Below are 25,654 nucleotides of genomic sequence, written 5' to 3' on the forward strand. Positions count from 1 at the left end.
ATGCGAGAAAATAATGGTCTGACTTGTGGACCGAAAAAACGGACGAGTGCCATGCAATATCTGTGCGATTTTTAAGTGGAACATCCGTATGACATGCGTATGCAATCCGATTTTAACATGAGCCTTTACATACAGCAGCTCTCTGTCCTTTACACATAGTTTTAAAATGAAATATTCTTCAAAACATAAACACATATATATTAGATTAAAAGCCGGCAAATGATCTGCCACGTATAGTATAATCACAGGGCGACAGGTTAGACTAGAATAGATATATACACATCGTATATAATCGTGTATAAGTCAAGATTTTCAGCACTTTTTTTGTGCTGAAAATGCTCCCTTCGGCTCATACATGAGTCATTGTGCAGAAAGCAGGCGGGGGAGGAGGAGCGTCAGTAGCCAACGGCTGTGACATCATACTCACCCTCCTCGTGCCATCTCTGTACGTCCCTGTATCTCCGTTGTCCCGGAAGGGCAGCTCTTCCTGTGTTGAGCGGTCACGTGGTGCCGCTCATTAAGGTAATGAATATGCACGTGACTCCACTCCCATAGGCGTAGAGCGCATATTCATTACCTTAATAAGCTGTACCACATGAACGCTCAACACAGGAGAGCTGCAGGAAGCCGGGACAACTGAGACGCAGGGATGTTCAGCGACGGCGTGAGGAGGGTGAATGTAACAGGGGAGGACGGGGGAGCACATAGGAGCATGGAGCAGGATGGGGGAGCACAGAGGAGGACAGGGGCGCATGGAGGAGCACGGAGGAGGACGGGGAGAGCACGGAGGAGGATGGGGGAACCGAGCCATACATAGAAGGATGGTACGAGGGGAGCCACACAGCAGGACAGTGATGAGGGGACAATGCATACCCGAGTCAGTAAGCTTACCCAGTTTTCCGTGGCAAAACTAGGTGCCTCGGCATATACTTGAGTATATACGGGAGTGTGTGTGTGTGTGTGTGTGTGTATATATATATATATATATATATATATATATATATATATATATATATATATATATATATATACACACATACATACACACATATACAGGGTGGTCCAAAAGTAGGTGGACAGTATGGTTTATTGGAGGATGATCCAGACAGGCAGCTGCAATTTAGTGAGATTATGCTTAACGAAAATCCAGTAATTTTAGATAACATTATGTGGAGTGATGAAGCTTCTTTCAAATTATCTGGCCATATTAACAGACATAATTGTATTTACTGGTATAATGAGAAAATGCATTTAACATTAGAGCAACAACTAAATGAGCCTGGTGTAAATTTTTGGGGTGGTATTTCAAGTTTTGTTGTTTTTGGACCTTTTTTTATGGAACAGTCACAAATGAATAAAGTTGTTCCCCAGTTACAGCAACAGCCCAATTCAAATGACCTTTATTTCCAACAAGATGGGGCCCCTCCACATTATTCAAGAGTAGTCCGCGAGTTTGTTGATGAAACAATTCCTAATAAATGGATTGGCCAAAGAGGCCCACTTGATTAGCCGGCACGGTCACCAGATATGACCCCAAGGTCAAAGTTTATAGTCGAAAACCAAGAAGCGTCAGTGATTTGAAAAATTACATAAGAGATTTTTCAAGAAATTAATACCCAAAGAGACTTGTGCAAAAATGTTTGTCGAAGCGTAAGAGGCAGACTTCCAAGCTGTGCAAATTGTGATGGAAAACAGTTTGAGCACCTGCGTTGATAACACTTAAGGGCTTTTGTATTATTGTTCAGAATAAAATTTAATTGTCAATGTTATGCGTGTGTTAGTAAATATAATTTTATATATAAATCAAAATAAATGTTATTATTTTCTGTCCACCTACTTTTGGACCACCCTGTATATACATACACACACACACACACACACACACACACACACACACACACACACACTGCTCAAAGAAATAGAGTGGAATAGTGTTCCCTTTATTTTTTTGAGCAGCATATATTCAGCTCTGGCAAAAATTCAAAGACCACTTTCAAATGTTCAATTTGTCTGATTTTTCTCTTTATAGGTATATTTTTGAGTAAAATATAAATTGTTCTTTTAGTCTATAAACTTCTGACAACAAATTTCCAAGCAACTGTAGCGGTGGCATATGGGGTAATAGTTGGGGGGCTTATGTCACCTTTCAGGTGACATCAAGCCCCGAGGTTAAGTAATGGAGAGGCATCAAGCTCGATCTTTTATCACGGCCACAAATACGGCACACGGTGGAATTTTTACAGGCCGATTTTGCAGCCCCATAGAAATCTATTGGGGCTGCAAAATCGGCCTGCAAAAACACTGTTAGTTGTTAAAGCAGCCTTAGATGAATTCATTGAGAGGAATAGTTTTTAAAATAGGGTCACTTATGTTGGGTTCTACTATTCTGGCATCACAGAGCCTCTTGAAATGGGTCATGGCACCCGCGAACAAGAACAGTAAAATCTGCACTAAATTATGGCACTGCTTTCCGTCTGAGCTTTCCACTGTGCCTCAAGTGGTTCCCGATTACATGTAGGGTACTGGTGCACTCAGGAAAAAATGTACCACTCAATTTGCAATTTTTCCTATTAGATAGGGAGGGAAATTAGTGCTGTCATGGAAGGTTCCTAGAAACCGAATTACCGGTAAGTCCAATTCTATTTTCTCAAGTCACCTTCCACGACAGTCACCTTGGAGTTATACCAACACTAATTTTTAGGGAGGAACTACGGCTTGCAGAATGCGTGCAGAGGTGTGTGCAGAGGACCAGGTGGCAGCTCTGCATATCTGCTCCGAAGATGCATTCCCTCTTGCTGCCCATGATGTAGCGACGGATCGAGTGGAGTGGGCTTTTAGCATCTCGGGAGGAGAGAGATCTCTTGATGAATATGCCAGGGAGATGGACTGCTTGATCCAACTTGCTATCGTGTTTTTTGCCACCTTCTTTCCCTTATTCCGTCCTGAATACTGAATGAACAGGTTCTGGTCAATTTTTCAATCCCTGGTTAGTTCAAGGTAATGGAGGACCACTCTGCGAACATCCAGAGTGTGGAACCTTTCTTCTTTAGTATTAGAAGGATTTGGGCAGAATGAGGGCAACACAATATCCTGGCCTCGATGGAAGTCTGACACCACTTTGGGCATAAAGGAGGGGTCTAGGCGCATAACTATACTGGCCGAGTTGAGTAGTAGGTATGGTTCTTGTACCGATAGGGCCTGTAGATCCCCCTCCTGCCTAGCAGTGGTGATTGCTACAAGAAAGACTGTTTTGAGTGTGAGAATCCTCAATGAAATTTCTGACAAGGGCTCAAATGAGGCCTGTGTTAGGCTATTCAGCACTATATTAAGATCCCAGAGGGGAACCCGACTAGGGAGTGTAGGCCGTATTCTGCTCGCAGCGGTCATGAATCGTTTAACCCAACGGTGTCTGGCCAGGTCTTGGTCAAAAAAAGAACTAAGGGCAGATACCTGAACCCTCAGCGTGCTTGGAGTAAGTCCTAGCTCTAACCCTTTTTGCAGGAAATCTAGGACCTGGGCAATATTGGGATGGAAGGGGTCAGGGACCTTAGGAAGACACCAGGAAGAAAATTTCTTCCATATTTTGCCATATATGGCGTTAGTTACCGGCTTTCTAATTTTTTGCAGGGTCTGGATTACTTCATCCGATAGCCCTTTGGCCCTCAGAATGTTGGCCTCAATAACCAAGCTGCTAGACTCAGTTTGCTGGGGTTTGGGTGCAGCAAGGGCCCCTGGAAAAGGAGGTCGGTCTTTTGGGGTAGAAGCAAGGGACCTTCCAGGGCCATGTCCAACAGGGCGATGTACCAGCTCCGTCCTGGCCACCTTGGAGCTACCAGGATTGTCGTGACCCTGTCTGATCTGATTTTCTGCAGCGTCCTTGCCAACATAGGGATTGGTGGAAAGGCGTAGGCCAGTCTGAAGACCCATGGATGAGCGAACGCATCCGTCCCCCGGGCTCCGTACGTGGGACCGAGGGAGAAGTAGGTTGTTGTCTTCGCGTTTTGAGCATTTGCAAATAGGTCGACTTCTGGGACTCCCCACCTTAAGGTCAGAGCCTGGAAGACTTCCTGATTCAGACACCACTCTCCTGGATGGACGTCCTTCCTGCTTAGGAAGTCCACCTGGCTGTTTACCGACCCCTTCAGGTGTACCGCGGAGATGGATAACAGGTGTTTTTCTGCCCATAGGAAGATTCTTTTTGCCACCATCTTCAGACTGGCATACTTCGTGCCCCCCTGGTGTCTGAGATATGCTACCATGGTTATGTTGTCGGAGTATATCAGTACGTGATGATTCTGGATAAGGGATGAAGCGGCTTTTAGTGCTTCTTGCACTGCCTTCAATTCCTTTAGATTTGAGGATTTGGTTCTTATGTTCTGGGACCATTGTCCCTGGAAGTAAGACTCTTCCACCACGGCTCCCCAACCTCTCAGACTGGCATCGGTACAGAGTATTTTCAGAGGAAGCAGTTCCCAGCTTACTCCTTGTCTCAAGTTCCGGTAATTCAGCCACCTCAAGAGGGCCGATTTTACGTGTTCTGGAAGTGGAATCTTTTTTGATAGATTGTTCCGATACTTCCTTGCACTTACCAGGACGTATGACTGGAGGATTCGCATATGTTTCTGTGCCCAGCATACTGTCTGAATACACGATGTCAGGGAACCCAGGATAGACATGGCGTCCCTCAGAGTTGGTGTCTGTTGTTCTCTGAACCGGATTATTCACCGACAAAGGTCTGATTGACGATCCTTGGGATGAAAGGACATCCTTTTTTCCGAATCCAAGAGGATCCCCAGGAATTTTTTCCTTGGGGAAGATTGAAGGTTCGACATCTGGAGTTTCGGAATCCAACCTAGGGATTCGAGCATCTGATCCTTCAACTGGGAAGAGTCCTCGAAAGGGAGGGACGTCTTTTTAGTCACTTTAGAGACCTGCACATCTATTTTAGGAATTTCCCAAATAGAGCCGTCACCCTCGAGGGGAAAGCAGTTTTTTAGTTCTGATGGTACACTAAGTGCCTTCTCGGGGGAGGACCACTCCTGAGCTATTAAATTTTGTATGTTTTCGTGAACCAGAAAGCCTTTTCTACTTCTGGGTTTCAGCCCCCCAAACATCTCATCCTGGACTGACAGCTTCACCTCCTCCTCCTCAACCCCCATGGTATTTCTCACCATGGAGACCAACTCCTCCATATCCTCAGAGGAAAAATAGTATTTATTTGCGTCGTGTTTAGAGGTGGATGTGGAGCCCTCCTTCTCCCAAATATCCTTTGACCCTGAGGAACGGACTTCTCCTGAATCTGAGTCGGCCTCCATAGGTGCCCTTTTCCTCTTTTTTGGGGGAGGGCCATGGGTCACCGGTGTCTGGGCTGCCATGGAGGTTTGAACCTCCTGTCTAATGAGAGTTTTATGCTGTCAAACAGGGAGGGATGTTTGGTGCGCAGAATGTTCTGCGTACAGGGCTGGCATAGCTTCTTTTTATAATCAGAAGGGAACCTGGCACCACAGATACCACATTTGCGAGGGTTTCTTGGGGCAGAGGTCTTGTCCTCCTACAAGAAGAGAGAGAAGGCTTGCTCAGACCCGTGCCACCAAAGTTTGACAGTTTCGGGACCGACCCTGCTACTCACGGTAGGAGGGGGAACGCTGGGCTCTGCAGATGCAGCAGTTGAGGGCTTGTCACCGTCCATGTTCGCACTCATACAGACACACTGCGCTTACCTGGAGTCTATGGCACCCTTATATGGGCGTTTGCAGCATCTGTCATATTGTGCCCCTCCTTCCTCCTGGTCCATGGGGAGGAACTGCCATCCAACCCCTGCTGCCATCGGATCCCCGGGTGCCAGCGGGCGTCCCCGTCCTGGGAGATGCTGGAGGACGCGTCCGGTCTGAAGCTCCACCCCCTCCGACGTGCACACGGCCTCAAACAGCAGCGAGGGACGAAGGAGAAAGCCGGGGAGCTAACTGGAGGACCCCGGCCAGCACTATACCGCCCCGCTTTGCCCTGGGGGCGCGGGAGGTTCGGACAAGTCCTGAGTCACACTGGGAGGTGGAGACGGGAGCTGCGACATGGAGGAGAGGCGAACCCCCTGAACTCGGCTGCCCAGCTGTATGTAGGAGCTCCGCTCACTGGCCACGGCAGACCCTTCTGTAACCTCTCCATGCCCCACTGGGGGCCAGGAAAAACACTGGAGGTAGCAGGAAGGGGAGGGTTATTTAACCTCTTTGTGTTTCCTGTCCCCCATTAGGGTGGGGAGACATCCTCCAAGGTGACTGTCGTGGAAGGTGACTGGAGAAAAAAAAAGTTAAATGTTCCTTTTTTCCTTCCATATTGTTTCAGTTCCTGTAAAGCACTTGAAGGGTTAAACTTCTTGAATGTGGTTTTGAGCACCTTGAAGGGGTGAAGGTTTTAGAATGGTGTAACTTTTGGGTATTTTTTGCCACCTAGACCTGTCAAAGCCATTTTACATGTGATGTGGTCCCCAACCCCTTCCCGACCTGTGACACAGCGTATGTGTCATGAAAGTCGGTGCCAGTCTGACCCATGACACATATGCTTTGTCATGACTTTAAAGCCCTCCTGCGGGTCGGGTGACCGGGGTCAATGAAAGGTCACCCAACCTGCAGATACAGGGGGCTTTGTACTTCACCACGGGGGGGTGGCTTTGCCCCCACATGGCTACAATCGCTCTGATTGGCTGTTAAAAGCGAAACAGTCAATCAGAGCGATAGTAATATTTCATCAATGAAATATTACAAACTAGCCATGGCCGATGCTGAAATAGCATCAGCCATGGCTGGAGACATGGATCCGAACCCCCCCACACTGGCTAACGGGGCTGATCTGCCCCCCTGAAAACTGAATGACAGCGGCGATCTGCCGCCGCTATCATCTGCTCCCCCCGCCTTCCCTCCACTCCCCGCCACCTTCTGATCACCTATGCTCCCACCCCCCTGTATCTTCCGAGTGCCGCTGTCTCTCCTGGTGTCCCGCGGTCCCGGATCATGGGTGCCGCCATCTTGGAAAGTGGCGAGCGCATGCGCAGTGCGCCCGCTCTAATCTGCTGGCTGCAGATTCCATTCATTCATTTTGATCACTGTGAAACTCTCTCAGTGATCAAAATAAAATGAAAAGTAAATAACCCCGCCCTTTATCACCCCCATACATAGACACAACTAATAACATAGAAAATATTTTTATTTTTCGGTTAGGGTTGCAATTAGGGTTAGGGTGGAATTAGGGTTAGGGTTGGAATTAGGGTTAAGGTTAGGGGTGTGTTGGGGTTAGGGTTAGGTTTGTGGTTAGGGTTGGGTTTAGGGTTGGAGTTAGGAATGAGGGGTTTCCACTGTTTAGGCACATCAGGGGATCTCCAAACGCGACATGGCACCACCATTGATTCCAGCCAATTTTGCGTTCAAAAAGTCAAACGGTGCTCCCTCCATTCCAAGCCCCGACATGTGCCCAAACAGTGGTTTACCCCAATATATGGGGTATCAGCGTACACAAGAAAAATTGCACAACAACTTTTGGGGTCTAATTTCTCCTGTTACCCTTGGGAAAATAAAAAATTGGGGGCTAAAAAATTATTTTTGTGGAAAAAAAATGATTTTTTATTTTCACGTCTCTGCGTTATAAACTTCTGTGAAGCACTTGGGGGTTCAAAGTGCTCGCCAGACATCTAGATAAGTTGCTTGGAAGGTCTAGTTTCCAAAATGGGGTCACTTGTGGGGGGTTTCCACTGTTTATGCACATCAGTGGCTCTGCAAACGTAACGACAACCGCAGACCATTTCATCAAAGTCTGCAATTCAAAACGTCACTACTTCCATTCAAGCCCTGACTTGTGCCCAAACAATGGTTCCCCCCCACATAAGGGGTACCAGTGTACTCATGACAAACTGGACAACAACTTTTGGGGTCCAATTTATCCTGTTACCCTTGTGAAAAAAAATTGCGGGCTAAAAATCATTTTTTTGAGGAAAAAAAATATTTTTTATTTTCATTGCTCTGCGTTATAATCTTCTGTGAAGCACTTGGGGGTTCAAGGTGCTCACCACACATCTAGATAAGTTCCTTGGAAGGTCTAGTTTCCAAAATGGGGTCACTTGTGGGGGGTTTCCACAGTTTAGCTACATCAGGGGCTCTGCAAATGTAACATGACGCCCGCAGACCATTCCATCAAAGTCAGCATTTCAAAATGTCATTACTTCCCTTCCGAGCCCCGACGTGTGCCCAAACAGTGGTCCCCCCTGTGATGTTTCAGGAGCAGACAACGTCTAAGAGTGGACCCTCTGGGTCGCGGATCTGGAGCCCCAGGGCCGAGCATGCCAGGTGATGACCGACCCCTATACAGGGATCGCTAGGGGCAGAACCGCAGAGGTCAGAACCGCGACATTCGGTACCAAGAGGGGTGGCTCACAGGAGGCACAGATGGGGGTATGGGAATTGGGTACCAGGAACACAAGGAGTGTACACGGAAGTGCGCAAACTACAGATAGCCGTGAGCACGTATGGCGTATAGCGAGTAATACGTCCGGAGGTAAACAAAGCAGGACACGTGCCAGGAGCACGACAGAGTACTGAATGGAGCAGCAGTCGTGCCAGGAGGTGTTACAGAGCACAGGGACAGAGAGTAGCAGGAGGTGCGACAGAGCAAGGGACAGAGACAGGATACTAGAGTGTGCCAAGAGACACTACAGAGCATGAAGCAACTTAAAAGATCAGAGCAAGTGCTAGGAGCACAATAGAATACCAGACAGAGCAGAGGACCTGAGAACAGCGCACGGCCTGAGACTGGGACAAAGCAGACCCAGCCAGGAAGCACAACAATAATCAGGCACCTCCCATAGGGGAGGATGGCCTGATATAGCACATGACCAAGACAGGTTCCGGGTCAGATCCTAGCCAGAAAGCACATGACCACTACAGCTTCCGGGTCAGTTCCTCCATTGCCATAGAGGAGACTGACCTGGAGACAGCACTGACTGGAGCGCGCAAGTGCAAACGTGACATGGAGGAGCCCCTAGGACGGGAGCTGCGCGTGCTCACCCGACGGAGGCCCCGGAGGGACCACCGTACCGGAAGGAGTGACGTCGGGCCCGAAGCCCTGCCTCCTGGTGAGCGCGGCATGACACCCCCTACATATGGGATACCAGCGTATTCAGGATAATCTGGACAACAACTTTTGGGGTCCAATTTCTCCTGTCACCCTTGTGAAAATAAAAAATTGCGGACTAAAAAATAATTTTTGGAGGAAAAAAAAAATATTTTTTTATTTTTTTATTTTCACGGCTCTGCGTTGTAAACTTCTGTGAAGCACCTGGGGGTTCAAAGTGCTCACTATGCAACAAGATAAGTTCCTTAGGCGGTCTAGTTTCCAAAATTGGGTCATTTGTGGAGGAGCTCCAAAGTTTAGGCACACAGAGGCTCTCCAAACACGACAAGGTGTCCGCTAAGAATTGGAGCTAATTTTCATTTCGTAAAGTCAAATGGAGCTCCTTCCCTTCTGAGCCCTGCCGTGCGCCCAAACAGTGGTTCCCCCCCACATATGGGGTACCAGCGTACTCAGGACAAACTGAACAACTTGTGTGGTCCAATTTCTCCTGTTAGCCATGTGAAAATAAAAAATAACGTGCTAAAAAAAAATCATTTTTGAGGAAAAAAAAATGATTTTTTATTTTCCCTGCTCTGCGTTATAAACTTTTGTGAAGCACTTGGGGGTTCAAAGTGCTCACTACACATCTAGATAAGTTCCTTAAGGGGTCTAGTTTCCAAAATGGTGTCACTTGTGGGGGTTTTTCATTGTTTAGGCACACGGGCTCTCCAAACGCGACATGGTGTTTGGAGCTAATTTTCCATTCAAAAAGTCAAATGGCGCTCCTTCCCTTATGGACCCTGCCGTGCGCCCAAACAGTGGTTTATGACCACATATGAGGTATCGGTGTACTCAGGAGAAATTGTCCAACAAATTTAAGGATCCATTTCATCCTGTTGCCCATGTAAAAATGAAAAAACTGAGGCTATAAGAAAATTTTTGTGAAAAAAAAGTACTTTTTTTACGGATCAATTTGTGAAGCACGTGGGGGTTTAAAGTGATCACTATGCATCTAGATAAGTTCCTTGGGGGGGGTCTAGTTTCCTAAATGGGGTCACTCCAATGTTTAGGCACACAGGGACTCTCCAAACTCGACATGGCAACCGCTAAATATTCCAGCATATTTTCCATTCAAAAAGTCAAATGGCGCTCCTTCCCTTCTGAGCCCTGCCGTGCGCCAAACAGTGGTTTATGACCACATATGAGGTATCGGTGTACTCAGGAGAAATTGCCCAACAAATTTTAGGATCCATTTTATCCTATTGCCCATGTGAAAATGAAAAAATTGATGCTAAAAAAATTTTTTCGGAAAAATTAAAATGTCCATTTTTCCTTCCGCGTTGCTTTAGTTCCTGTGAAGCACCTGAAGGGTTAATAATCTTCTTGAGTGTAGTTTTGAGTAGCTTGAGGGGTGCAGTTTTTAGAATGGTGTCACTTTTGGGCATTTTCTGCCATATAGACTCCTCAAAGTGATTTCAAACGTGATGTGGTCCCTAAACAAAATGGTTTTGTAAATTTTGTTGTAAAAATGAGAACTCACTGGTCAACTTTTAACCCTTATAACGTCCTAACAAAAAAAAAATTGCTTCCAAAATTGTGCTGATGTAAAGTCAGGTCATTAAGGTCAAAATAGGCTGGGTCATGAAGGGTGTTTTATTTTTTTTTTTTACAAAAATTGCTGGTCAACGTTTAACCAACCTCCTATCCCCCCCCCTAAAAAAAAAAAAGTGGTGGTTAAAAAATTGTGCTGATGTAAAGTAGAAATGTGGGGAATGTTATTCATTAATTATTGTGTGACTTAATCTTTATATAGCGCTAACATATTCCGCAGTGCTTTACAGTTTGCACACATTATCATCGCTGTCCCCGATTGGGCTCACAAGCTAAATAAGGCCGGGATCAGAATTGTGAGAATCTCACGAGTCTCGCATCTCAATACACGGCACTGCCACCGTTACTCGGGACCGGAGCGTTCCGCTGCATAGAAATACATGCAGCCACACACTCCAGTTCTGGGTATTGAGATGTAAAACTCGTGCGAGTTTCTCGCAAGTGTGACCCCGGCCTAAGTGTTAATGGCATAAAAATTAAAAGTTCGGCAAATTTTGAAAGTGTTGCAATTTTCAAATATCTGTTTTTTTTTCACAAATAAACACAAGTCATGTCAAATAAATTTTACCACCATCATGGAGTACAACAGGTCACTAAAAACTCTCAGAATCAGTAGAATCCATTGAAGCACTCTAGAGTTAATACCTCAAAGTAACACTGGTTAGAATTGTAAAATTTGGCCCAGTCATGAAGGTGAAAACAGGTATGAGGGTGTGAAAGGGTTAAGAGAGTTAAACCACCCATATATAATGCAGTCTATATTGAAACTTCCAATTATAGCTTAGGACACAGTTTGTGGTTACATAACCTTTTAGTAACGCTTTATAAATAGACACTAATGAACAATGAACCATATTATCAGGTCATTCTTCAGTTCATTGTTACACTTTGAGGATGAATACTCTGCCTCCTTTATTTCTGATCACTGAACTCATGGCACACAATTTAAATGATTCACTTGTATTTTAAAGTTTATACCAGCTTTTCACTCTTCCTCAAGTAATCGTTCTACCGATACTGATCCATTTGATTAATTTTCTGCAAAAGTTTAAAGTGTAATTAAAGTAAACATCATGTAGTATTGATTTATGAAAAACAGAAAACAAAAACATGGAAATAAGTGACTTTGTAATATCTCAGAAACATTTGCTTCGTTCTCTGCCAAAACATATTAGTCAGTATGAAAATTCTCAGGTAAAATTTGTATTCAGTGAAGACACTCCCCTTACTGAGATGGCCACTGTTATGGATACAATTTTATGTAGATGGAAGGAGGAGCTAGACAGGGCCCCTCCAACTTTCTACATAGAATCTTAGAAGTAACAGCTGCCATCTCCTATGTAGAAAGTTGGAGGGGCCCTCCCTCTAGCTCCTCCTTCCATCTACATAAAATTGTATCCATAGAAGTGGCCATCTCTTATCTCAATAACGGGAGAGTGCCTTCACCAAATAAAATTCTCAAGTTAAATTTGTAATAACTGATACATTTTGACAGAGAAAGGAAATTTGTCTAATACAATTAAGCAACTTTATAATTTATCTTGTGTATTTATGAAATATTAATACGATTGTTACACAAAATATTTAGCATCACGGCCAAAACATGGAATGGTAGCCTTGGGAAGTTGACGCACTTCGAATCACCTGGATCCTGAAAGAATCTTTCACTAAATTTTATTTCATGTTGAATCAGGACACATGATGTAAGATTCGAATAATTTAATTCTTTTTAGGCAGCCACACGCTCCGCTCCCGTGTGCCGGCGGTAGTGCCGGGTATTAAGAGGAGACTCGTCCGAGTTACTCGCATGTGTGATCCCGGCCTTGCAGAGATATTAGCAATCAGAGCGTTTACAAAACATAACTCATTAGGTGCTAAAGTTTTTTTGCGTTAGACAGTTTTCACTGGGGGTGTGTACTTTTCTCCACATGATGCCAACAAATCATAAGCAGGCGGCAACAGTGGAGGAAAAAAAAGAAAAAAAAAAAACCACACCCCGCAAGAGCTTAGGGCTATTTCCTCAGTGTATGAGATGTCACCACACTTGTGTTTGAATTGCTCAAGCAACTTGTAATTGCTCTACAAAGAGAGCAGAACTGTCATGTCTCACCCAGGAGCAGTCCGTTTTGAACTTCTGTGTGAGATATAATGACACCCTGCTCTGATCTAACTGTGGCGCAATTACAAGTTGAGCAGAACAGACAAGTGTCGTTACTGATAAACCTCAGGACAGACCGTGTTGTGCAAGGGTAGCACAGCAGAGGCGACGAGCTGATAGAGGGGCTTCTAATGTGACACAGCAAAACTTAGTTGTACTTCCCCTCCCCCACATGGACTGCCAAGACATTATTAGAATGTGTTGGAGTAGAGCACAGACTATAACACCTTTCAGGTAATGTGATGCAGGTCGGTAGCTGTGGGCGAGGTGTACTCGTGTGTCCAAGCAGCTTGGAAGGGTTCAAATATGTTTGAGTCCCTGCGGCTGCATGTTTTGTGGCTGTTAGGCATTCCCCATGTTTTTAAGCAGGGTGCCAGCCGCAAAACATGCAGCCACATTGACTCGAACATATTTGAACCCGCCCAAGCTGCTGATATGTTATCAGAGCACGCTCACTCATCACTAAGGCTGGTTTCACATTTGCGCTTTTGTGCGCAGCGCATCGTGCGCACCCGTGCGCATGCGCACTGCGCACCTATGTTTAACATGACGTGCGCATGGTCTTGCGCACACTTGCGTTTTCGTGCGCATGCGGTTTTTTGTCTTTTGCGCCAGGCGCGCCAGACGCAACATGTTGCATTTTTTGGTGCGCCCTGTCTCGGCAAAAAAACGCATGCGCACGCTTGCGCACGGAATGCGCAAAAACAACACATTGAAGTCTATGGGAACGCATGCGTGCGCATGGTCTTGCGCACGGTTGCGTTTTTTTGCGCATGCGTTTTTGAGTGAAACAAGTCTAGAATGTTCTCTAGACAATGGAAAAAATGTCACACCTAAAAACGCATGTGCATAAAAAAACGCAAACGCATGCAAAAACGCATGTAAAACGCAAGCAACGCTGCGTTTTTTGACGCATCAGCGTGCGCATGACGTTAAAAAAACGCACGTTTGTTTTGCATTTTTCTTTGCGTTTTTTATGCGCACGATGCGCTGCGCAAAAAAACGCTAATGTGAAACTAGCCTAACCCTTAGCTCAGAACAGTATAGAACAGTGACCAATAAAAGATAGAGAACTTGTATATTAAAAATTATATTTTTGTTTTAATATACTGGTTCTCTAGTCTTTATAGAACAGTGAGTAATAGAAAATAAAGGGTTAGTAATGAGTGAACGTGCTCAGATAGCGTGTTCTATATTTAATTTATATTTAAGAAACCCAGGATTATTTATACAACCCCAAAAGACAAATATTAGTGATAGATTTCAAATCGAAGTCTCAGATTATTCTTTAATACAGTCTATTTTTTATTAATCATTTTTGTGAAGAAATCACAGGTCCAGATTGTAAATCTCAGTGGTAAATGAGTAGTAGCATACACGTTATTGGTGTGTAACATGAAATGATGTAAATAAGTCAGTCATAAAGAGAGGCAGGATTCTGGTTTAGCAGTTTTCCCTGTAGACTTGCGTGTGGAAGTTGGAGCTTGGTTACTAAAGAGCAATGGAAAAAAACTCTATCCTTAGGGACCAGGGATTTAACAACAGTGTCTCCCTGATACTTTTCTTCTCCACTATAAGACCGTGAATCCTACTTCCTGGAGAAAGTGTCTTGGCTGCAGTGGGAATTTTCTGCAAGATGAAATGGGATAGATCTGTAAATTCGTGTCCCATAGTTTCAGTACGATTTACATTAGCATGTTAATTATTCTGATTTGATGTATAAAAATGTGTATCACAGAGCAATTATGCCTTATGTCCCCAGGATTTCATACTGATCCAGATCACTCAATTACTACAATTTCAAGAATTAAACGTTGGGAGACACCAAGTGTTCAGGTACTTACCTTGAAGAACTCTAGTAGGTCAGATCTGATATTCTAGATGGTCATATTACAAAAAAAGTGCATAGTCCAGCCTGTAAATTTTGTTGCAAAGGTGGAACTTGATAATTGTAACATGTGGCTCACATCCCCTCAAAACTTGTCAGTATGGTGAGATCAAGTGCATAACAGTGTGCGATTGTCAGGCAGGCGGCATGACCAAGAACGCATGTCTTATTGTCCCTGGCATGGTGATCTCATGGGCTCACGAGTCTACCATTTCATATGCAGTGACTAGCCTCTCCTCTCTTGGTAATAGCTCTAGTGATCCACCGATTAAATACTAGAAGGACCATTTTGCACCAGTGTTCAGCAGACATACCTACTGGACATTAAGAGGCCAGATCCTGGTTGTTGCATTAAAACACTGACTTATAGGTTGTGCAACATCCATGACCATTGACCTCTAGGCGTGTTTACAACACGCTTCTCATTCTCTAGAGATCTTAAAACTGCTGACAGATGCCATCAAAATTATTCCTTTACCCTGCACTGGGCCCGCACAATCTACTTATTTGAATGCTCCATATTTCTAGTGTAACGTGGAGCACTCTTATGTGCACATTAAAAGCGCAGGCCTTTTAGTGATCCGAGAACAGCCCACATTATTCTGTCCCAGTAATGGCACTATTCTTCCTAGGAGAGACGTGCAGCTGAGATAGCTTACAGCAGATCATACATTATCTTGTCACTCGGGATCCTGTACTGTGAAAAGAAAAAAAAAAAAAAAAGTGCTCGAAGCTCAGGATCCTCAGTGTTCCGTATTACAAATACAATAATGATGCTGCGAGAAGACGTCAAGCCTTACCAAACTGTAGATTAGTTGCAGTTTGTTAATGTAGTAAGCTGCCTCAACCTTTTAACGAGTGTGAACTCTAATCTAAACTGTACATATAAAAGTGGAACTTACAAATTTCTACTTCCATGATGGAAATTCTGATCGGTGCAGTGATCTCTACCGACGGCTGACACACAAGTGCTGCTCTCCATGGCTCGACCGCACAGCAGCACACTCCCAAGCCAGAACTACATAAGTATGGACTTGAATTCCTCTATTACTTTTTCATGATCGCTGGCCATAATACAAGTCTCTTTATATTTTGCTACTGGAGAAAAAAACGACACTGAAAACTCAGATTTGAGAGTTCTCACAGTAACTTTTTTCCTCCGGTAGCAGAATATAAAGAAAGTTTCCAAAAGCCTTAAAGCGTTTCCCCACCAAAAAAAAAAAAAAGTTACTTTTAAATCAATATATCTTGGAATAATAATGTTCACAATTGAATGTGTTTCGGCACAGAAGCATTTTTTACAATCATAAATGTGCCTTTGTTATGTCCTATGTAGTGTGTGTAGGCTGTGCAGGGACATGGTGTTATACCACATCTCCTGGACATGGGAGGAGGGAAAAAGAGTATGCAGATAAAAAGAATCAGCTGTAATCCCATGCTGTGCTTTGAGATGAAGCATGTTGCTGCTTTTTTCCCTTAAAAAAAATGTTTCCCCTCAAAGAATCAGCTGTGATCACCTCCTGTCCTGTCTGTATACTTTTTTGCTTCCTCCAGTGCCCAGGAGCTGTGGTATGATCAGATCTTGTCCCTGGACAGTCAGACACAGCCATTACAGAGTAGGGACACATTTATAAGATTCTCAGCACTTTATTTTTTAAACACATCCAGATTGCGGAAATTATTCTAAGATCTATTGATAAAAATGACCTGTAGTCCTGGAACAACCCCTTTAAATATAAGAAATCACTGTTGGTATAAAATGTGGCTGTGTCCTGCATTTTCTCCGTACAGTGATGAACATGACGCTGCTCAGTGTGGGGTGGGACTATGCTGAAAAAAATATATATATAATTAACACTGTAGGTTCTCTGTTCATAAAGGTCAAATCAAAACCCCCACCATGAAGTGATGACATTCTGCTAGGCTACTTCTATTGTATGTGTCATTTTATGAGATGGTGAATAAAATTTATCCAGAGTATAAAAACACAATAAGGCTACTCACCAGTAGGTGATTTTTACAGAACCCATGGCAGCAGGAGAGGGATCCACACTGACAGAATAGGAACCTACTGAATTAAAAGAGCGGTACCTCTCCCCCACTTCAGTTGGTTGCATGAGAGGACCTCCCGGTTAATTTACACATATAACCACAACCACATTATAGACACACCCAGACTGTAGTGCACACCCATAAGGTGAAAAGGTGGGGGGGATAAACAGGATGCTGTAATAGGTTCACCCATGACATCACACCTGAGAGACTTCTGAAGATTTTGAAAAACCTTAGGGAGGGACCACCGCTTGCAGAATTCTTCTACCAGAAGTTAAGTCAGCAGAGGAGGATAGATGCAATCTGTAGTGCATAAAGAAGGTGGATGGTGAGGGCCAGGTAGTGGGCCTTACAATTTTGATCAATCGATACCTCTGCTTTCTCTGCCTAGGAGGTCACCACGGCTCTGGTGGAATGAGCCTTGTTGCAGTCAGGGATCGGAGCACCACTAGCAGAGTATGCTAAACTAATGGCCTCCCCAATCCATCTGGCAATGGTATCTTTTACCACCAAGTAACCTTTCCTACTATCATGGAAGGCTACAAACGGCCTGGTCTTTCCCCCACTGGCTAATCACATATACTGATAGCGCCCTTCTAACGTCAACATTCTGAAACTTCCTCTCCCCTGGATTCTTAGGGTTATTACAGAAGGAGGGTATGACACTTGACTTCAATGAACCTTTAATGCTACATTGGGAAGATAAGCCAGATCAGGTCTTAACCCAACTCCCTCCATATTCATAAATATGAGGATAGTTTATAGAAAGGGTCTGTAAATCCCTTAAATTACGGGCTAATGTCAAAGCCGCTAATATCATTTTGAGGGCAAGATATTTTGCTGATCACTCCTGTACGGGTTCAAACGGCTCTTTGGTCAAAGCTTCTACAAGCCCTGGCAAAAATTATGGAATCACCGGCCTTAGAGGATGTTCATTCACTTTAATTTTGTAGAAAAAAAAAACAGATCACAGACAGCACAAAAAACTAAAGTCACTTCAAATGGCAACTTTCTGGCTTTAAGAAACACTAAAAGAAATCAAGAACAAGAAATGTGGTAGTCAGTAATGGTTACTTTTTTAAACCAAGCATAGGGAAAAAAAAATTATAGAATCACTCAATTCTGAGGAAAAAAATTATGGAATCACCCTGTAAATGTTCATTCCCAAAACAAACACCTGCATCAAATTAGATCTGCTTGTTAGTCTGCATCTAAAAAGGAGTGATCACACCTTGGAGAGCTGTTGCACAAAGTGGACTGACATGAATCATGGCTCCAACACAAGAGATGTCAATAGAAACAAAGAAGAGGATTATCAAACTCTTGAGATTATAAATCATCACGCAATGTTGCAAAAGATGTTGGTTGTTCAGTCAGCTGTGTCTAAAATCTAGACTAAATACAAACAACATGGGAATGTTGATAAAGGCAAATATACTGGTAGACCAAGACAGACAAAGTGTCAAGACCGGAAACTTAAAGCAATATGTCTCCAAAACAGGAAAAGCACAAAAAACAAAAACAAATGAGGAATGAATGGGAGGAAACTGGAGTTAGTGTCTGTGACCAAACTGTAAGAAACCGCCTAAAGGAAAATGGGATTTACATACAGAAAAGCTAAACGAAAGCCATCATTAACACCTTAACAGAAAAAAAAAAGGTTTCAATGGGCTAAGGAAAAGCAATTGTGGACTGTGGATGACTGGATGAAAGTTATATTCAGTGATGAATCGCAAATTTGCATTGGGCAAGGTGATAATGCTGGAACTTTTGTTTGGTGCAACATGCAAATTTCCACAGTCATTGATAATATGGGGCTGCATGTCAGGTAAAGGCACTGGGGAGATGGCTGTCATTACGTCTTCAATAAATGCACAAGTTTATATTGATAGTTTGGACACTTTTCTTATCCCATCTATTGAAAGGATGTTTGGGGATCATGAAATCATTTTTCAAGATGATAATGCATCCTGCCATAGTGCAAAAACAGTGAAACATTCCTTGAAAAAAGACACATAAGGTCAATGTCACGGCTTGCAGATAGTCTGGATCTCTATCCAATTGAAAATCTTTGATGGAAGTTGAAGAAAATGGACCATGACAAGCAATCAGAGAAGGTTGGAGCCAGATTGATGAAGAGTGCTGTTTGACACTCATTAAGTCCATGCCTCAGAGACTGCAAGCTGTTATAAAAGCCAGAGGTGGTGCAACAAAATACTAGTGATGTGTTGGAGTGATTTTTTTGTTGGTTTGTTTTTTCATGATTCCAGTTTTTTCCTCAGAATTGAGTGATTCCATAATTTTTTCCCTATGCTTCGTTTAAAAAAGTAACCATTACTGACTACCACATTTTTTGTTCTTGATTTCTTTTAGTGTTTCTTAAAGCCAGAAAGATGCCATTTGAATTGACTTTAATTTTGTAGAAAAACACCAAGGTTACTTACTGGTAGCCGGTTTTTCCAGAGCCCATGACGGCACACATGAGAGAGGGACAGGAACCCTACTGAAGATAAAGGGGCGGTACCTCTCCCTCGCTTCAGTTGGTTTACAGAGCATGAGAGGCCCCCCGGGTTAGTACACATGGTAAAACTATCACCACATTATATCTTACTAAAAAAAGCACCTAAACTATAGTGCACACCAAAGGAGTGATAGTGGGGGGAATATACAGGTGCCGTCATGGACTCCGGAAAAAACGGCTATCGGTAAGTAACCTTGGTGTTTTCCAGTCTCCCATGATGGCACACATGAGACTTTTGTAGAATAAGACACCTTAGGAAGGGACCACCGCTTGCAGCACCCTTTTACCAAAGGTTAGGTCAGTAGAGGAAGATCGATCAAGTCGGTAGTGCTTAAAAAAGGTCGAAGGTGAGGACCAAGTAGCGGCTTTACAAATCTGCTCAATCGATACCTCAGCCTTCTCTGCCCAGGAAGTAGCCACGGCTCTGGTGGAGTGAGCCTTGATGCCTTCTGGAACTGGAGTGCCATTTGCAGAGTAGGATAACATAATGGCCTCCCTGATCCATCTGGCAACGTTACTCTTAGCTACCCCATACCCTTTTCTACTACCCTGAAAAGCTACAAACAGGGACTGATCTTTCCTCCACTGACTAGTTATTGACATATTGTAATATGGCTCTCTTTACATCCAATGTATGGAACTTTTGCTCCCCAGGGTTTCTAGGATTATTACAGAAAGATGGCAAGGAGATCTCTTGAGTCCTATGAAACTTTTGGACCACCTTGGGGAGATAGGCCGGGTCTGGTCTTAGAACCACTGTGTCATCCAAGATCTGCATAAATGGAGGGCATATAGATAGAGCTTGTAGGTCGCTCACTCTACGGGCCAATGTTAAGGCTACCAATAATACAGTTTTAAGTGTGATTAGTTTTGGTGACAGCTCTTGTAATGGTTCGAAGGGATCTTTGTTTAAAGCCTCCAAGACTACATTCAGGTCCCAGGGTGGTATCTTTGGGATAATGACCGGTCTTGATCTGCCACAGGACTTTATAAACCGGGACACCCACCTATTGGCTGCTAGGTTGCAGTTATATAGGGCCCCCAGAGCTGAGACTTGGACTTTGAGGGTGTTAGTGGCTTACCCGAGTTGCAGCCCCGACTGAAGGAATTCTAGAATAGGTCCCACTGGAGCTACATCCCCTAAAGATTCCCCCAGGAAGTATAGGAACTTTTTCCACATTCTACCGTAGATTTGGGATGTTATAGGTTTCCTACTTTTCAACAGGGTGGAGACTAACCCTGGTGAGAATCCCTGGTGACTCAGTAGCGCCCTCTCAAAATCCAGGCTGCCAGATGGAAGCCCTCCACCTGAGAGTGGACCATTGGTCCCTGGGAGAGTAGGTCTGGAACCTCTGGTAAGATCCATGGATCTGTCACTGACATGAGTCCCAGAAGGGAGAACCAAGGTCTCCTCAGCCAAAACGGAGCTACAAGAATTATTCTCGCTCGATCCTCCCTGATTTTCCGGACTACTACGGGGATCGTTGTTATCGGGGAGGGGGGGAACGTATAGGCCAGGGAGAGCTTCCAGGGTATTTGTAGGGCATCTACTGCGAAGGGATTTTCTTTTGGATTCAGTGGGCAGAACTTCCTGACCCTCCTGTTGCTTGAGGTGGCGAACAGGTCTGTTTCCGGTTTGCCCCAAGCCTGAATGATTTGTTGGAAAACTTGGGCGTTTAGGGACCATTCTCCCTGTCTTAGGTGCCTGCGACTCAGGAAGTCTGCTTGTGTATTTTCGACACCCCTTATTATGCAGTGCCGTGATGGACAACAGATGTTGTCCAGCTAACTGGAAAAGTAGATTTGATATTTCCATGAGGCCCCGAGATCTCATTCCCCCCTGGTGGTTGATGTAAGCTACCACTGCACGATTGTCCGTCGTGACTTGGGTGTGGCGGCCCCGAAGCAAGGGGAGAAAATGTTTCACGGCTTTCTCTACTGCCCATAGTTTTTACATTTGAACCGTGATTCTTTTCTATCAAGGACCAGGTTCCCTGTATCGAGTGGAATCTCAGGTGTGCTCCCCACCCTGTGGCACTTGCGTCGGTTGTAATGATGTCCTCGATTGTTTCTGCCATGGAACACCGGCTGTTACATGCTCTTCTACAGTCCACCAGAGTAGGGAGTCTCTTACCTCCATGGAGAGACATAGTTCGCCCTCTAAATGCCCTTTCAATTGTTTCTGCGCTGACAGAACTTCCCACTGCAGTTGTCTTAAGTGGTACTGTGGCCATGCTACCGTGGGTATGCATGATGTCAACGAGCCTAAAAGGGACATTGCGTTCCTCAGTATCATAGCTGACCTTTGTATTGCTGTGCGAGCTAGGCCCCTTATTTTGGTCACTTTGTTTTCTGGTCGGAGACAGCGCTGTCGCTCGGCGTCCAGTATTAACCCTAGGAAGGATTGCACCTTTACTGATGTTAGTCTCGACTTGGGGATGTTTATAATCCATCCTAGCCTTATTAAAGTTGATATCACTTCCTTCACTTGGTGTGTGCAATGGGTCTCCAACGTCCCTATGACAACAAAGTCGTCCAGGTATGGGACGATCACTAAGTTCCGGGAAGGAAGAAATGACGTTACCTCAGCCATCACCTTGGTGAAGACTCTGGGGGCTGTAGACAGGCCGAACGGAAGAGCTGCGTATTGGTAGTGTTTGACCTGACCTTTGACATAGAGCGCTACTCTCAAGTACTTTTTATACTCCCAATGGATTGGGATATGATAGTAGGCATCTTTTAAGTCTATCACTGCCATGAGGCAGTGCTGGATCAGGATTTTTGTGGCCGTATTGATTGAGCCTCCTCAGATTGACTATGGTCCTCCAAGAGCCGTCTGGTTTTTGTATGAAAAAAAGGGGGGGGGGGGAAGAACCCCTTTCCTTCTTCTTGAACTGGGACCTCCTGTAGGACTCGGTTTTGCACTAGTCCCAAGACCTCCGTCTCCAGGGCCAGTTGTTGCTCTTGGGCTTTCCTTTGGGGTGTCATTATAAAGGTTCGGCCGGGCAGACGAGTGAATTCTATTTTTAAACCGTCCGTGATTATGCTCAGGACCCATGTACTGGGGGAGATATTTTGCCCAGGCGGAGAAAGAGAGAAAGTCCCCCCCTACCTCCGACCTGATGTCATTGGGGAGATTTTTTGGAGGAAGTAGAGGGCCCTTTAAACATATAGCCCGATCCTCTCCTTTTAAAGTCCCAATTTTTCCTATCTCCTGTGGGATGACCCCTGCCACATGCTCCAAAGTTTCCTCTAGTTTTTTCCCCGAAGAAGAATTGGCCGTCATATGGAATGAAACACAGTCTATGTTTTGATGGCAAATCCCCCGGATACCCTTTAAGCCACAGGGCTCACCTTGTCGCATTTGATAAGCTTGCCGCTCTAGCTGTTAACCTCGCGGCATCTGCTGAGGTATTTGCTAGGAAAGCCACTGCTCCATGTACCAGTGTCAGATTAAACAGTATTTCGCCCCTAGGAATTTTATCCCTGATCTGGCCTCTATTTGTTGTAGCCAGACCATGAGGGCACGAGCGGTACAAGTACCAGCTATTGCTAGTTTTTATCCACCTGCCGATGCTTCCCGGATATGCTTCAGGAAACCATCTGCTTTTTTATCAAGCGGGTCTTTCAGCACGACAGAGTCCTCTAATGGTAGAGATACCTTTTTTGAGGATTTAGCTACGGCACCATCAATCTTTGGGATCTTTTCCCAGGCTTCTGAGTCTTTGTTTAATTGGGTACCACCTTTTTGATGAAGAAGGTAAGGCACCCAACCTCTCAGGGTTTTTCCCATTCCCTGTCAATTAAGGCCTTTATCTTATCATTTACAGGGAAGGTGCATTTTTTCCCTTTCCTCCAGTCCTCCAAACATAACATCCTCCAATTATTTAGGAGTCTTTTCCTCCTTAAGGCCCATTGTAGACCTGACAGCTTTGACCAGCTTTCCACGTCCTCTGTTTGGGAAACACGGACGGCCCCCTATATCGCTGTCTGAGGAGGATTCTGAGGACTGAGTATAGGAAGAGGAAGTGGAGGGGGACAGGGATTTTTCACAACCTTTTTGCACTAGCGAGGCCTCTGAATCCCTTTTGCGGCTTTTATTCGTCCTTTTAAGGGCTGCCTTTAGGGAGCCTTTCACCTCCTCTTGTATTATAGCCCTAAGGCTAGTCACCAAATCAGGGATTTCATCCTGTATGGCTTTGTTTATACAGTCAGCACAGAGATCTTTTTGCCACTGATCTGCCAGCAGGTCTCTGCATAGGGTGCATGCTCTATTCTTTGTTTTTGCTGCTAGCAACCCCTAGTGATCAAGCAGAAAAATGGAACCCCGTTACCATAAGGGTGACATTCACGTAGATCACTCACCACCGCTGTCAATCAAGGGTACCGATCTTGGAGGCTCCTCAGATGCACTCGTGATGTTTTTTCTGGATGTCTCAGAGTCATGCCGGTCGTATTTACAACTGCCGCTCCCACCACTTGAGCGGCTACTTCTGATATGCTGGCTGCTCGGCACTGCATCTGGCGAGAGCTCTTGCTGCTGCTGCTCTTCTTGCCCCAATTCCATTGTGAAGTTTTGGGCATGAGTGCGTCTTCTGTGGTCATCCCTCTTTCCGAGAGGGATCCACTGCACACTAGCCTCCTCCGGTGCCCATTCACAGCCCCTCACCCCTCCTGCCACGCCGCCAGGATGATCTTTTGCCGGCCATCGTTTTTCCCATGGGCGCCACCATCTTGGATTCCGGCACCGCCCCCTACGTCACACGGGCAAGCCCATTCCCAGCGTGCTTTGTGCGTGACCCAGGAGCGTCTGCCCCTCCTGGGTATCGGCAGAAGGGGGAAGGGCAGCGCGGCAGCCACGGAAGAGCCCCTGGACCCCTGACCGTGCTGCGCAGACGCCCGCTCGGATGCAGAGCCCCCGTGGGACCGGCGGATGGCGCTTCCACCCCCGACGCCCAGCGCACAGGCTCTGCCTGATCTTCCATGCTGGCACGGGTGTGGGCAGGTGCAGACATCTTGACACGCCGTCTTCAGCACACGGGTCCCTGTCAGGACAGGAAACCCAACTGAAGCGAGGGAGAGGTACCGCCCTTTTTATCTTCAGTAGGGTTCCTGTCCTGGCTGGGCGGATCCCCTCTCTCATGTGTGCAGTCATGGGAGACGGGAAAAATCAAATCAAACATGGCACAAAACTAAACAACTGAATGAACATCCTCCAAGGCCGGTGATTCCATAATTTTTGCAAGGGGTTGTAGTACCAGGTTCAGATTCCATGGGGGAACCCTTGGGACTCGGACGGGTTCCGTCACAGGATTTTATGAACCTTGCAACCCAAATATTAGCCGCCAGGTTACAACTAAACAATGCACCCAAAGCAGACACCTGGACCTTAACCCTCTCTGACATTAGACGTACTATCCCGTCTATGTGTCCTGGGACTTACTGCCCATGGATCGGATAGTACATAATGGGCGATCAGCCACGCTGGGGGGCATTGAGTGCGGCTGATTGCAGCCGGGTGTCAGCTGTTTTTCACAGCTGACACCCGGCACTAAGTGCTAGGAGCAGTCATGTACCGCTCCCGGCACTTAAACCCCCGAAACACTGTGAACAAACATGATCACAGCGTTCGAGCCGGCAGAGGGGCTAACAGCCCCTCTGCCTTTGGATTGGAGCCCCCTCAGCATGACGCGGTGTCTTGATTGCTGCCATGGAGACCTGATGTAGTCATGATGACATGGGGTCTCCAGATCTGGGAGACTTCCTGTCATGTGCAGTGATGATCAAGAAGTCTCTCAGATCAGTGTGATAGAAGCTGCAGCGTTGACAGCTTCTATAGCATGCAGATGTGCATGCTATAGAAGTGATCAGCCTGCACAAAATGAGTGTGAAAATGAGGATGAATGAACTCATGGAGATCAACATCCAACACTGCGGAGACACCATCACGTGTTTCTCAACGCAGTGATTCTAGATCACTGCCCCCATCCCTTATGGGAAATATGCAAAACATGCAAAACAGAAGCCGCGGAGACACCATCACATGTTTCTCAACGCAAGCAATGACCAGCCAGGTCTTTCCCCGGGAAGGAACAACCACGGGAAGGGCAGTCTCCAATGAAGGAAACCACCTATGCCAAAACATGGTATCCATCCACAGACAGCTGTTTCGGGGTATTGCCCCTCATCAGTGTGGAGTAGAAAACTGGCTGGTAGGAGCAATGCCTAGTAAAAGACTGTGAAAATGAGGATGAATGAACTCATGGAGATCAACATCCAACACTGCGGAGACACCATCACGTGTTTCTCAACGCAGTGATTCTAGAGCACT

This window comes from Dendrobates tinctorius, unplaced genomic scaffold (assembly GCF_039654945.1).
Source record: "Dendrobates tinctorius isolate UK_male_01 unplaced genomic scaffold, ASM3965494v1 ptg000071l, whole genome shotgun sequence".
Taxonomy (NCBI): Eukaryota; Metazoa; Chordata; class Amphibia; order Anura; family Dendrobatidae; genus Dendrobates; species Dendrobates tinctorius.